Source organism: Pleurodeles waltl, chromosome 7, assembly GCF_031143425.1.
Source record: "Pleurodeles waltl isolate 20211129_DDA chromosome 7, aPleWal1.hap1.20221129, whole genome shotgun sequence".
In the NCBI taxonomy this organism is placed as follows: Eukaryota; Metazoa; Chordata; class Amphibia; order Caudata; family Salamandridae; genus Pleurodeles; species Pleurodeles waltl.
This window is the reverse complement of record NC_090446.1, coordinates 960,085,681-960,101,632: the sequence shown is the minus strand read 5'-3', so window position 1 is coordinate 960,101,632 and position 15,952 is coordinate 960,085,681. Positions and strand designations below refer to the sequence as shown.

The 15,952-nt window shown below is 52.2% G+C and overlaps 1 protein-coding gene across 1 annotated transcript in view; it reads right to left on the bottom strand.

The window, feature by feature from the left end:
• The window catches only part of C1QTNF1 (C1q and TNF related 1), a 76,377-nt gene that overhangs the window by 47,572 nt on the left and 12,853 nt on the right, over positions 1–15,952 (bottom strand). The gene's annotated exons all lie outside the window — the stretch shown is intronic.

Sequence of the window (15,952 nt, the reverse complement as noted above, 5' to 3'; positions counted from 1 at the left end):
CCATGGCTGCAAGAGGATAGTCCATCTCCAGCTGGTGTAGGCAAATGAGAGTCAAAATGTATACAGGTGGTGAGAGTAGGAGAGTCCACCTCCAATGGTGACTGATGGGAGACTCTCCATCTATTCGGGTGGTTGAGACAAGGGGGTTCAGTAAGATCAGTAGAGTCTGCAACAGAGATGAAAGATAGAGTGTCCATTTCTAATGGTGGCTGAGAGCAGGAGAGTCTGTCTCTAAAGACCTATACTTGCAGGCATGTCCGTCTCTACAGAGATGCGAGCAGACATATCCATCAATAATATGGATAGGATCAGGGGTGTCCACCTATAAAAGGGATACAAGCAGACTTGTCCAACTGTAACTGGGACGAAGATCTAGAATGTCTGTCTTCAACATGGACCAAGAGAAGGCGAGTCCTTCTCTAATCGAGGGAGATAAGAGCAAAGTACTTGTCTCTAACAGTGGCTAAAAGCAAATGAATCCATCTCAAGATGGGGCTTAAAGAAGATGTACCCTTATTTAACAGGTGTCTCAGACGGGCAGAGAAGAAGGGCAAAATTGTCTTTAACAGGTGTGAAGAGGGGCCTATCATGGTGATAGGTATTATTGTAGCAGGGTAATGATCTACAAAGATGTATTTTATGCATCACAGAGGGTGGAGCCTTGTCACCTCGTTTTATGTTGAAAAATAAACAGTTGGTTTACATTGCACTGTAATTCATTTTTTAATTGATTTGGATGTCTGGTCACAAGGATAAGAGGAAGAAAGTCGAAACTTACCAGAAAAGCTTGAATTGAAGCAATGGCTATGTACAGAGGCAGGCTATGACTTTTAATGTTTCAGACAGGTTTGATTTGGGTCGTGAATGTTATTGCCTTCAGAACAAGAATACCCTCTTAACTAAGAAGATTATTGGTCTCTCTTGAAAATGTTGGTGCAAGAAGAGTTTTTAATGCTTTGATTGGTTACTGGTAATCCCATTACTCCTCTTCTATTTCCTCATCCCACTCCTTGCGTCATTAGGTTTGTCCATACCCTAGCAACAGTCTCCCTACTATCTACCTAAAAGAAAAAAAAGAAAATTCCCCCCCTCCAGGTGTGCCTATAAAAGACCACCTCTAACCAGACACCTCCATAATCCACTACCAAATTAGTCCAACAGACCACAATCAAAGCCAGACACACAACAGGGAGGGTGCAAGCGTTGTCAAGACTGGGACAAGGGAGTGGAGTCAGAGTAATGACATTACTGCTGAGTAATAAAACATTACCCCTGATCTCTTCTTTGTCCCATTCATTACGCCATAAGGATCCACCAAAGAAGGCACAAATGTCATATATCACCCCCCACGTTATACCTGCCACAAAGGGCAATGCCTAGACACATGCAGTAAAAAGGACTGAAGCCAAAGGCCGACAAAACAAAAAAGAGATGGTCCCAAAGTAAGACAACAAGCACTATGAAAAAGCAAAGTCACAACCCATGTTCCCCAAGGAGCAGGCTGCAAATCAGTGGACATCCACAATAGCGCCATACAGGAGGTACCTGGAGAGCCAAGGATTAAATGGCAGCCACCTGTAAGGGAAACAACAGCCAGAAAGATTGGAAAAAGAGCAGTAGGGACCAAAGGCAGCAGCATGAAGACCCTGTGGTAGAACATGCACAACTCACACCAATCGAAAATGAGAGCATAAGGCAGAGCCTGCCACCAGTACCCACTTCTGAAAGCAGGGGTACGGAGTGGAGTGCTGGGTTGCATGTTACATCACTAAAGTCATAAGTGGAGCCCCACATGAGGTCAGTCCAGTGACTGACCTCCCGAACATAATTCAAACTGTACAGAGAAACAATAGAGAATCTGAAGCAAGTAGTCAAAGAACCCCAGCCCCAAACCGGTTCGGTCCCTGCCTTGTGTCATACTGGGAGGACAGGGCAAATGCATGACTATTCTCCACTCCCAAAAAGAGAAATAGAAAATGAAGTCCAATTGCTAAAGCAAAAATGGCACATGGTAGGAGGTAAACCAGGGTAGGCTGCACTTCCACACCTAAAAGGAGCAAAAAATGAACAATACTATTAGAATCCATAGCAACCATCCACCAAGAAGGGTGGATGAACCAGAAGGAGCATTTGCAGGCATTGAATGGCCCAGCCTCCAAGACCTACCCAGCAGCCATGGCCACAGAAACCCAAACGGGTTACCTGGCGCCATGGAAGAAGGACCCAGGAGAGGATGATCAAAATGGATTAGCAAATCCTTTGCAGCAAGGACTAAGCAATCCTACTAAAGTGGGGAGAAAAAAGGGAATCACAAATGGCACGAAAACTACAAACTTCCACACTACTGGTGCAGGTGGAGGTCCACAAGGACACATCCTGAGCATGGGAAAACCCAAAGCCAACACCACATCTGAAAGACTCCGGGGGTCATTCCAGCATTGGCGGGCGGCGGGAGCCGCCCGCCAAGCGGGAACCGCCAGAAGACCGTACCGCGGTCAAAAGACCGCAGCGGTCATTCTGGGTTTCCCACTGGGCTGGCGGGCGACCGCCAAAAGGCCGCCCGCCAGCCCAGTGGGAAACACCCTTCCACGATGAAGCCGGCTCCGAATGGAGCCGGCGGAGTGGAAGCGGTGCGACGGGTGCAGTAGCACCCGTCGCGAATTTCACTGTCTGCAATGCAGACAGTGAAATTCAAAGTGGGGCCCTCTTACGGGGGCCCCTGCAGTGCCCATGCCATTGGCCATGCCACGACACCCCATACCGCCATCCTGTTCCTGGCAGCCGAACCGCCAGGAACAGGATGGCGGTATGGGGTGTCGGAATCCCCATGGCGGCGCAGCAAGCTGCGCCGCCATGGAGGATTCTTTAGGGCAGCGGAAAACCGGCGGGAGACCGCCGGTTTTCCCTTTCTGACTGCGGCCAAACCGCTGCGGTCAGAATGCCCTTGGGAGCACCGCCAGCCTGTTGGCGGTGCTCCCGCGGTCGTTGACCCTGGCGGTCAATGACCGCCAGGGTCAGAATGACCCCCTCCAACTCAAAAAAGAGGGGGAACGGGAGAAAGAACAAAAGGTCAAAGCAAAGCAGCTTGCATCATCCTCAAACACCCAAAGGAAGTCAGAAATGGGATAAGGAGGCAGGCAAAGCGAGAAGTGGGACTTAGAGGTAGGTGTGAGGTGGCAGTAAAGGTCCAAACAGGCTCTAAATGTAGGCAGGAATTCTGATCTCGAATCAGGAGTGCCTCCTACAGGAGACCAACAAAAAAGGAGGTTTCTCGATAGAATTAGTCACTTTTAGACACAACAGATGGGGGATGATTTGATGTTTTTATTTTATTTTAGATAGTCAGCCATGTACCTGTCTTTAGGGTGTGTACATGCATGACATAAGGACTACAACCAGGAACTGAATAGAAGGTAATTCTAAGAAATAGACAAGTGGGGAGAGGGATATTGCTGAAAAAAAAACCTTTTTACGGTCGAGCCTGCGTTGCATGCGCTCGCACATGCGTATCGCAGCGAGATGCTTTAGTGTTTAGAAAAGGGCTCGGAGCCCTGTCAACATCACGTCAGTTTTTTTTATTGGTTCGTGGGCTTGCCTAATAAAATCTGCTTGCTTTCATTAGTCGAAGGCACGCATACGTCATGTCTTTTCTGGTAGCTAGCCCTCCTCGGGTGCAGCGGCCAAGTACAGAAAACATGCGAGGCTCGCTGTTTAACATCGGGCTTGTGGACATCTTTTTCTCTCATTTACGAGTGCGATCTCGCTTGGCAGAAGTCGAGCGCTTTACATAAATAATTTCACTTTTTCGGGTTATGTACATAAATGCACTTTTGCCCGATAGGTGAAAAGTTGGGTTAGGAGTTTACAACGCGATCAGCTCTAACATGAGCAAACGCGAGACCCGTTGCATTGCAAATGCTTGTTTAAGTTTGCTACTATTTCAGATTTAGCACAGCACTGCATGCGCTATATCTGTAGGCATGCGGTTCTTAAGGATGTTTTTATGTTATGAAGTACTATGTTATGCTACGGTATGCTATGTTAAGCTATGTACATTTTTAGAGCATGCATCTCACTCAATGAGTAATCTGGAGCTAACAGAAGCAGAGACTGCCCTATTGGATTAGCCCAGTTTCTTCTAGAATTCTAGTACTGTGATGGTGGCTCTAATGTGAGGGGGTGATCTTTCCATGTTTTAGGAGCCAGTTATGAAAAGGTGTGATCACCACCTCTGGCTCTTCAGGGCATAGAGGAGAGCTGGATGTTGGTGGAGCAGAGGTGTCTGGCAGGGGTGTGAAAGCTGACACTGCTGTTAAGGTAAGTAGGACCTAGGTTTTGCAGTGTATGTGTGCATGAGTAGTTTGAAAAGGGGGAATTTGTGGATGTGGAGCCAGTGTTTTTTTTTAGGTGAGTGGAAATGTAGGTGCAAGGGTTGCTGAATGTAAGCCTGGATGCTGCATTCTGGATGACTTGGAGCCTTTTGGTGCGGTGAGCGGAGATTCACACGTAAAGTGTGTTGCCATAGTCTAACTTGCTGCTTATTAGAGTTTAGGTGATAGTGCAGTGGATGTTGAGGGGGGCCATCTGAAGATTTTCCTGAGAAGTTTGAGGTGGTGGAAGCAGGACGAGGTGATCAAGTCAACCTGGATGGACATGGAGATGTTGCTGCCGATCATGATCACTAGGTTCATAGCCTGGTGTAATGGGGTAGGTCTTAGTTCTGATTGCCACCAGTCTGAAGATCAGAATTAGGTGTTTTTGCGAAGAGTATCACTTCCAGCCCATGCAAGTTGAGCTTCAGGGAGTTGGTCTTCATCCAGATGGTGACTTCTGACAGGTTTTTGGGAGGGTCAACTGTGTATCGTTGGCGTATAAGATGATGTTGAGTCAAGGGGTGCAGAGGATGTTGACGAGCAGGGCCATGTATATATTGAAGAGCATGGGGCTGAGAGATGAGGATGCCGCCAACCAGATATATGTGTCATCTATAAGTATACCCTGAATCTCTGCTGTCTGTAGCCATCATCACTAAGCAGCTTAGGAGGAGGGTGTATGGCAAGAATATGATAGAGTTTCAATGAGTGAAGAGGTACTTAGCAATGGATGGCTTTGACTAACCGGTCCCAGGATGCTTGTTTCCGGTCCAGGGAGAACCTGGCCTGGCAGTTCGGACTGGACTGTTCCCATGAGGAACAGGGTCAAGACTGATTTGCATATGGCTGGGTTCAAACTGGGGTGGCATGGTGAGCAAAATAATGGATGGATTAAACCCAGATCTGTGACTGGGGGTGAATGTTTGATTGGTTCCGCATTCCGTCCATCCAGTTACGCTATACCACAGCGTTTGTGTTTTGCTTTGCTTTTGCCGCCCTAAGTGCGCCGGGTATGCCCAGACGTGGGTCCCGGGCTCACTGTGCCACTGGATTCAAGCTAGCCTGGCTGATGAGGGGTGAAACCCCAAAACCGGTCCCAGGATGCTTGTTACCGGTCCAGGGAGAACCTGGCCCGGCAGTTCGGACTGGACTGTTCCCATGAGGAACAGGGTCAAGACTGATTTGCATATGGCTGGGTTCAAACTGGGGTGGCATGGTGAGCAAAATAACGGATGGGTTAAACCCAGATCTGTGACTGGGGGTGAATGTTTGATTGGTTCCGCATTCCGTCCATCCAGTTACGCTATCCCACAGCGTTTGTGTTTTGCTTTGCTTTTGCCGCCCTAAGTGCGCCGGGTATGCCCAGACGTGGGTCCCGGGCTCACTGTGCCACTGGATTCAAGCTAGCCTGGCTGATGAGGGGTGAAACCCCGAAACCGGTCCCAGGATGCTTGTTTACGGTCCAGGGAGAACCTGGCCTGGCAGTTCAGACTGGACTGTTCCCATGAGGAACAGGGTCAAGACTGATTTGCATATGGCTGGGTTCAAACTGGGGTGGCATGGTGAGCAAAATAATGGATGGATTAAACCCAGATCTGTGACTGGGGGTGAATGTTTGATTGGTTCCGCATTCCGTCCATCCAGTTACGCTATCCCACAGCGTTTGTGTTTTGCTTTGCTTTTGCCGCCCTAAGTGCGCCAGGTATGCCCAGACGTGGGTCCCGGGCTCACTGTGCCACTGGATTCAAGCTAGCCTGGCTGATGAGGTGTGAAACCCCGAAACCGGTCCCAGGATGCTTGTTTCCGGTCCAGGGAGAACCTGGCCTGGCAGTTCGGACTGGACTGTTCCCATGAGGAACAGGGTCAAGACTGAGTTGCATATGCCTGGGTTCAAACTGGGGTGGCATGGTGAGCAAAATAATGGATGGATTAAACCCAGATCTGTGACTGGGGGTGAATGTTTGATTGGTTCCGCATTCCGTCCATCCAGTTATGCTATCCCACAGCGTTTGTGTTTTGCTTTATCAAATGAAGTGATGCCATGCAGAAAAAAGAGGGGAAAAATGCATTGAATAGTTTATGATGTGGTTACTCTTCTATGACTGGGTTGCAGCTTTGCCAAAGCTGCTTTCTAAAATAGGCTTATTGGCCCTCATTATGACATTGGCGGTAAGTCCTGCTTGTTGCCATGCCGACTGCTGCCAACATACCGTGAGCGCGGTGGTATAACGCTACCCATATTATGACCCACACTGAAATCCGTCACTATACAGACACACACACAAGTCCGCCAGCCCAAAGGTCAGTGATAAAATGGTGGTACCAAAACTCACACCGTTACGCCAACAGAACTACGCCCAAAGCATTGTGACCCACGAATCACCGCAGCGGACATTCAACCGCGGTAAACCATTGGCGGTACATACAGCCACACTCAAAATACACACACACATACCAAACAACACCACATTGGACAATTCAAACTACACACACCTGACACTCATACACACAACATACCCACACCACTATAAAACACACACCCACACCACCCACTTCCCTTTACAACTACAAAATAATTTACAACTGAGAGAGAGAGACACCAAGAGCACCCACAGAACCAGAGCCACAGAACACCATCACCCATACACCATCCACGCACCTCACAGCACACACCCCAAAACATCATCCCACACACCCTCACACACACCACTCACACTACACCCATGGCACCACAAAGACACCCCAGGTTCTCTGAGGAGGAGCTAAGGGTCATGGTGGAGGAAATCATCCGGGTAGAGCCACAGCTATTTGGATCACAGGTGCAGCAGACATCCATTGCTAGGAAGATGGAGCTATGGCAGAGAATCGTGGACAGGGTCAACGCTGTGGGACAGCACCCAAGAACAAGGGATGACATCAGGAAGAGGTGGAACAACCTACGGGGGAAGGTGCATTCCGTGGTTGCAAGACACCAGATAGCTGTACAGAGGACTGGCGGTGGACCCCCACCTCCTCCCCCACAACTAACAACATGGGAGGAGCAAGGCTTCGCAATAATGTATCCTGAGGGCCTGGCAGGAGTAGCAGGAGGACTGGACTCTGGTAAGTCAACTCTTTACTACTTTCACCCTCCCTACCTTCATGCCATCACAAACCCCCACCCCTGCCCTCACCACCATAACTCCACCACCTCACATACACCCCACCATCACAACCCTATCATCCTATTGCCAAGCCCTGCATGCCCCACCAATGCACGGACACCCATCACAGACCTGCATGGACAACCATCACCACTGCATGCACACTAGAGGCAATCACCTAGCCCAGCAAATAACAACTCTCACTAAGGCCAATCTGCCATGGCAATATCAACCATAGAGGGCAACATACCCATGCACAAGATGACACAAGCAGAAACTAAAACACTGCATTTACATCTCCAACGGTCCCCCATACAACGTCACCGGAGAGGAGGTGCCAGCAACATCCAGTCCCCCCACAGAAGAGGCCCACAGTGATGACAGAAGCTCTGTATGCCTGCATCAGGAAGACCAACCTGGCCCATCAGGGACCTCCAGACAGTCGGTTACCCAGCCACAGTCCCATACCACCACAAAGTCTCCCCCTTCAGGAAACACCAGCACAGCACCCACCCAGCGGGCCCATACCTCTGTCCCCAGGACACGTCAATCAACAGTGTGTTCACCACTACAGAGACCCCAGTCAACCACACAAACACAGGACAATCAGGGACCTGTGGTCAGTGGCAGTGGGCACACGGTTCAGGGGACAGAGGCACAGGACAACAGGGAAGCTGGGAGGACTGCTGTGTGACAGGGGGAGGACAGGCCCAGGGAACCGACCCTCCACGAGGTACTCACCAACATTTTGGGAGCATACCACCATTCCCAGGAGACGATGGGCCAGATACTGGCCATGTTGCAGGAGACCCACTGGCTGCAGGAGGGACAATACCTGAGGATCAGGGAGGACCTGAGGGGCATCTACACCACCCTGGTCACCATTGCAGGGGTCCTGGCTGACATGGCCAACACCATGAAGGAGGCAGTGGCACACCAATGGGCCCCTGACACTAGCCACATCGATGAACAGCCCTCCAACTCCGCCAACGCTAGTGGACAGGAGGCCCCGCCACAGGAACAACAGGCCACCAGCACCCCACCCCGTGCAGAAGGAGAACCACCACACAGACGGTCCCTGCGATCCAGGCAGAAGCCAGAGAACATTGCCAAGACCCCTGCCAGGAAATAAGACTCTCCTGAATGTCACCCTTGTGTCCCACTCTGTCACCCTGTCCACCTTGAACTGACATTGCTCCCCTTCCTTTGCCCCCTTGGATAATGCACCTGTGATACAAATAGACTGAACTCTATCCTGGACTTTCCTCCATCATCACCACAGCCCATTGCGCATCCCCATTTACTTCTCAGCACTGAAATAAACACCCTCTTAAAAAATACAAGTATGGTGTTTGTCAAATAATTTAAGGATGTATTCGTTTAACAATCTGTAGACATAGCAATTAGACTGTACAGTTACATATACATAGGTATGCCCTGTAATGTGCTGCAGTCAATACACCAGGAGCCAAAGTAGGGCAAAAAGATCTGTGAATAGACATGTCAAAGGGTACAGTAAGTGACCATAGTAGTGGGAATAGTGATCTGTTGTCCACATCCTCATCCTCTGCCTCCTCTTCGTCACTGTCCTCAGGCTCTACAGCTGCCACACGCCCATCTCCAGCCCCATCCTCCTGCAGAAAAAGCACCTGGCGTCTCAAGGCTAGGTTGTGCAACATGCAACATGCCACGATGATGTGGCACACCTTCTTGGGTGAGTAGCACAGGGATCCACCTGTCAGATGGAGGCACCTGAACCTGGCCTTCAGGAGGCCGAAGGTGCGCTCAGTAATTCTTCTTGTACATGATGATGTTGGGGATATGCCCCATTGCATAGAAGTCAGCCTTCACTGTTGCCAAATCCTCCACCTGGGGGAAAACGATTTAGCTGTGCATGCGTTTCATCAGGGCAGACAACACTCTGGTCAGCACATTTGAGAACATTGGCTGTGACATCCCTGCTGTCATGGCCACTGTCGCTTGGAAGGAGCCCCTTGCCAAGGAATATAGCACTGATAGGACTTGCACAAGAGGGGGTGCCCCAGTGGGCTGACGGATAGCTGAGCTCAGGTCTGGCTCCAATTGGGCACACAGCTCTTGGATTGTGGCCCTATCAAGTCTGTAGGTGAGGACAATGTGCCTGTCTTCCATTGTTGCCAAGTCCACCAGGGGCCTGTACACTGGGGATGTCTCCATCTCCTAATCATCCTCAGCGGTTGCAAGCTGGGGGGCAAAATGGAGAGCAGCTGGGAATTTTCAAACATATCCTCAGAGTAAAATGCATTGTATGTTGTCACATAAACAGTATGTTTACGTGCAGTCCCTAAATGTGCTTATGTCTGCTGCGACGCAGTTATGTGCCATGGCCTGCCCCCTCCTGAAATGGCAGATGCCTGTCCTGTGTGCAGGGACAGGTGGAAATTAGGTAATTCCGCTGATGTTGTGCGCCGTTGCGGGAGGCGGTCGAGAACCGCTGTGCAATTCCTCATTGGTTATCATTGGGCCCTATGGGTTCCAGTATCCAATGGTGATGTACGCCGGCGGTGACAGTACGCACCGCCGCGGACGTGACCGCCATTTTCTATCTGTTCACTCACTTGCTACCTGACCTTCAACAGGAGAGGACCTACACTGCAAGTGCTGCTGTGACCTGTGTCTGGAAGCAACCATGGCTCGAGGCTCTGGGGAAAGGGCCCCAGCCTTCACTTCGGAGGAGTTGGAGAGACTAGTGGATGGGGTCCTACCTCAGTACTGATTGCTTTATGGGCCTCCAGACCAACAGGTGAGTACACTGTGTGCACGATGCATGGGGCATGAATGCATGGAGTGCTGTATGTGAAGGCCTCGTGTAAGGGGGGGCTGGTTGAGGGGTCCTCGGCAGAGTACTGCATGTATGGTGGGCAATGTATGTGCGTAAGGGGATGGGAGGGATATGGTGGGCCATGGGTGTAACAGGCCGGACGGTATGACTGATACCTCTTTTCTATGTTTATGTGTCTGCAGGTCAGCGCCCATCAGAAAAAGGGTATATGGCGTGCCATCGCCAAGGATGTGCGGACCCTGGGGGTCTAAGACAGACGGAGCACCCACTGTCGCAAACGGTGGGAGGACCTGAGACACTGGGCAAGAAAGAAGGGGGAGGCCCAGCTGGGAATAACCTCCCAACAAGGAAGGGGTGCCTGTCGAACCCTGACCCACTTGATGTTCTGCATACTGGCGGTGGCCTATCTGGAGTTGGATGGGCGCTTGAGGGCATCCCAGCAGCCACAAGGGGGTGAGTACAGTTTCCAATTCTGCAAATTGCACATGGTGGGGTGTTATCTGGGTGGGGGATGTGGGCCTGTGGGTGCCCCTAGGCCAGGTCGAACATTGCAGGGTAGGTTCCATGTTGGGCAGGGTCTGTTGCACTCTACCCCCAAACATGCTAGTGGGCATCTACTACTGGGCAGGGTTCTGTGGGTCTCAGGTATGCTGCTATTGGCATTAGGCATTATTCTCCATGGCCTGGTGACTAGCATTGTGGCTTGTAGTGCATAGGGCTGTACCCTGTGTGTTGTGTGCACCAATGGCTGGCATTGACCAGTGTATCCTTTGTCTCTTCCCCCGCCTTTTTGTTTTGTCAGAGGAGCAGAGGAGCAGAGGCACCGGCGACGGAGGGAGCTGCATCCCACATGGCCCTGGAGGCTGAATCCACCGACGTGAGGGCACCAGTGGGATGGAGAGCGAGGGGAGCACCACGGCGAAGTCTGGAGGGGACAGTGATACCTCCTCTGATGGAAGGTCCCTGGTGGTGGCGGACACCTCTGTGGCTACCCCAACTACAGGTACAGCCGACACCCCCATAGCCAGCACCGCCCTCCCAGCAGCCCCTCATCGTGTTTCCCGTGTCCGCTCACCCAGGAGGGTGGGCATCTCCTTCGCCCCAGGCGACTCAGGCCCTGCCCCAGTCAGATCTGTTGCCCTGAGTGAGGAGTCTATTGACCTCCTGCGATCCATCTCTGTTGTGCAGTCAACCATAGTGAATGCCATCCAGGGGCTGGCAGGGCATTTGCAACAAACAAATGCATTCCTGGAGGGCATTCACTCTGGCGTGGTGGTCCAACAGAGATCATTCCAGCCTCTAGCCTCCTCCCTGATGACAGCCATTGTCCCTGTCTCTAGCCTCCCCCTCCAACTTCCTCTACCCAGTCCCATTCTCCTCAACCCCAGCCTATCCCAAGCACACCATCAGACCAGCATGCACCCAAGACAACACACAGGAGTGGCTCAGGCAAACACAAGCACCACACAACATCACACAGACACTCACACAAACACCATCCAGAATCAGACATGCCAACATCCACTGCCTCCACTCCTCGTCCACCTCCCTACCAGTTGTGTCTCCACTCACACCTGCATGCACTACATCCTCATCCACCACCACCATCCCCATCACGCCTATCACTACACACCCCTCACTGGCAGTCACCAACCCCACATCCATGCACACGTCCCCTGTGTCCTCTCCCACTGTGTCTGTGCCACCTCCTCCCAAAGTACACAAACGCAAGCACTCAGACACCCAAAAGCCATCCACCTCACAACAGCATCCAGCCCATGCACCTGCACCCAAACACAGCAGACAGACACCTCCAACCACCACTCCCTCTTCCTCCACTCCCAAACCTTCACCCTTTTCCCACACCAGTGTCCCTAAAAAGCTTTTCCTCTCCACCCTTGACCTCTTCCCTGCCCCTCCCCCACCACCTGTCCTTCACTTCAGGCCAGGGTGGGCAGAACCCAGGCTAGCACCTGAGCCACCCAGTCCACGGCCACTGTAGTTTCGGCAGCTACTGCAGGTGTGAGAGGCTCCAAGGAGACACCCGTCAGCACTGCCTTTGTGCCTGCACCAGCTGGCAAGGGCAAGAAGGGACAACCAGCTACCAAGGGCAAGGAGGCACCACCATCTACTAAGGGCAAGCTGGCAAGGGCCAGAAGGGACCACCAGCTACCAAGGGCAAAGAGGCACCACCAGCTACCAAAGGCAAGGAGGCACTACCAGCTGGCAAGGGCAAGAAGGGACCACCAGCTGCCAAGGGTAAAGACAAAGGTCTGGCCACTGCAGGCAGGATGGATAGGAGGCCTGGTCATGGAGCTGAATCTGAGCATACTACACCAACCATGGCACTTCTGCCGTGCGAGGCTGCAGGGGAAGGGCTGGAGCCTTCCCCCACCACTGCCAGCACCGCCACCAGCACCGCCACCTGCACCAGTGTCAGCACCACTGGCAGCAGGAGCAGACCCAGTGGGCAGCCGACCGAGGTTGTAGGGGAAGGCCTGGAGCCTTCCCTCACCACTGCCAGCACCGCCACCTGAAACCCCCTGCACCACCACCTGCACCACTGGCAGCAGCAGCCCCAGTGGGCAGCCATCCGAGGCTGCAGGGGAAGGGCTGGAGCCTCCCCCCACCACTGCCAGCACTGCCACCAGCACTGGCACTACCACCACTGTGCAGCCGACGCTGCCGGCGGATGGACTGTAGTCCTGCATCCATGGAGTATCATGCACCCTTCCCACTGCAAATCTCGTGGGTCTGACACACAGGTGAGGGACTGTGACCTTGCACTCCCCAAGTGCTGCATCACAGGGCACAAAGCCCCCTCCAGAACCAGTGGAAGAAGGCATCCACTCTCCCCCTCCTTGTCAGGATGAAGCACACTGGGCACAAAGCCCACTCCAGAACCAGTGGAAGAAGCCAGCCAGGTGAGAGACAGTGGCCTTGCACTACCCAGGACCAAGCAGTGGGCAAACCACCCACTTGAGAGACTGTGGCTTTGCACTCCTCAGGACCAAGCAGTGGGCAACCACCCACTTGAGAGACCGTGGTCTTGCACCCCCCAGGACCAAGCAGTGGTCAAACCACCCACTAGAAAGACTGTGGCCTTGCACTCCTCAGGACCAAGCAGTGGGCAAACCACCCACTTGAGAGACTGTGGCCTTGCACTCCCCAGGACCAAGCAGTGGGCAAACCACCCACTTGAGAGACTGTGGCTTTGCACTCCCCAGGACCAAGCAGTGGGCATGTAGCGCCCTCCAGGAGCAGTAGCGTTGTACCATCTTCCGGCTGTGGTGCCCACCCTTTCCCTTCCCCCTGAGGTGCCTGTGTATTTTTGACCTGATGGCCCAGCAGTGTTCTCTCGTATTGAGGCAGGAGTCAAGTGGGGCCTTGGCCTATGTGATATGGCCCTGTGGCTTACGGACATTATGGATTGGGCAGTGTCCCTCCATTTGTATTTCTGTATGTACTGTGTTCATTTTTACGGACGTATACCTGTTATTTTATCTAATTACAATCACTTCATTCACTTCCTTTTGTCCTTGCATTATTCCTGAGGGGTATGGGGTGTACATGTAATGTTGCTGCATCTGTTTGTGTGTATGTTGTTGGGGGTGGGGGTGTTGCGTGTGTGTGTCACTCTCTTTTTCCTCCGCCGTCCCCTGTGTGTTAGGGGCGGTACTCACCGTGGTCGTCTTCGCCAGCGTTGGTATTCCTGGTGTAGGAGGAGGCAGACCAGCATGAGTAACACCTGTAGTTCGGGCTCCATGGCGTCGTGGTTGTTCCCTGATTGTCCCGAGGTGAATCATTTCCGTTCTGTGTACTGTTTCTGCAGTGCTTTTGATGGCGTTGGTACCGTCCCGGAAAAGGTGGCGGATAGGCCTGTTGTAATAGGGTGAGAGGCACATTGTCTTCCGCCTGGATGTTGGCGGTTACCGCCGCGGTGCTTTCTGCTACCGCCGTGGTGGTCGTTGTGTTAAAGTGGCTGTCTGTGTTGGCGGTTTCCGCCGTGATCATGATTCCATTTTTTGTACCGCCAGCCTCTTGGCAGTATTACCGCCGCTTTATCACCGACCGCCAGGGTTGTAATGAGGGCCATTGTCTCCATTTTGTTGTTTTGATCCGGGTGCCCTGTATGTGAATTCCCCAAGGGCATGGTAAAAAAAGAGTTCCTCAATCCTAAGTTTGTCTCTGCATGAGCTGTCCCATCCCACCTCTTTTCCTTCGGGGTTGTTCATCTTGATGGCCTTTTTCAGAACACATAGGGGGTGATTCTGACCGCGGCGGACGGCGGTCGCCGCCCGCCAAGCGGTTCCCGACGAAAGACCGCTCCGCGGTCAAAAGACCGCGGCGGTCATTCTGGCTTTCCCACTGGGATGGCGGGCGACCGCCGAAAGTCCGCCCGCCAGCCCAGCGGGAAACACCCTTCCCACGAGGAAGCCGGCTCAGAATGGAGCCGGCGGAGTGGGAAGGTGCGACGGGTGCAGTTGCACCCGTCGCGAATTTCAGTGTCTGCAAAGCAGACACTGAAATTCTTTGTGGGGCCCCCAGGGGCCCCACGACACCCCATACCGCCATCCTGTTCCTGGCGGGTGAACCGCCAGGAACAGGATGGCGGTATGGGCTGTCAGAATCCCCATGGCGGCGCAGCAAGCTGCGCCGCCATGGCGGATTCCCATGGGCGGCGGAAAGTCGGCGGTACACCGCCGGCTTTCCGCTTAATGCCCGGCAGAGCACCGCCAGCCTGTTGGCGGTGCTACCGCCAACCTCCGCCATGGCGGTAATTACCGCCAGGGTCAGAATGACCCCCATAGTGTCAATCTTCAGTCTGGACACTCAGCTGCAGGGATGTGAGCTCCATGAAGGACTACGAAATACAAAGGTAACTGTGCACCATCACTCCAAATCCATGTGAACCCTCAAGTCATCCTTGGTATGGCAGCAGTTACACTAAAAATGCTGACGCAACATTTTTCTGACTTTCCCACCCTTTCTTTCCCATCTAGGTTTCTATGTCACCAGGTGGCCTCTTTCTATTTCATACTGAAAAGTGTTGCTGTTATTTAACCCCGCTTTTCCTTCCTAGGCTTCAATCCAGTGCGTGGTTAGCAAGTATGTTTTTTACCTCACATTTTTTTCGTTCATACTCACAAGCTTTAATTTTTAACTATATTACTTTTAAGTTGTGACGACTTGAGCAGTAGGCACCCTCAAATCCAAGCGGCCGTCTTGCCTACCTGCAGTACCTACATCTCTTCCCTGAAAGGCTACCAAAGGGAAGCCTTCAAAGTCAAGAGTTCTTGGCTGTGCTAATTCCAGCTCCCGCTCCAGCTTCAAAGACCCACCATAGTTCAAACTATGCCAGTGAACCGAGACTTGGCCCTCTCTTAGATCGTCTAAGGCCAGCATTAGTCCTCCCTTCTGGTGCCAGACTGGGCATCCGGTGTGTGCTTGTGGGTGGGAGTCCGAACACCACTGTCGTTTTTAGAAGCCCGCCCAAAGTGTCTAAGCATGGTCTGCTCCAAAGATGTGCTGACATACTACATGTTTCATCCTTGACTAGTTTATCATGTCCAGGTGTTCGAAGAACCTGTAATAGCTCCCTTGAGGTAGTGTTT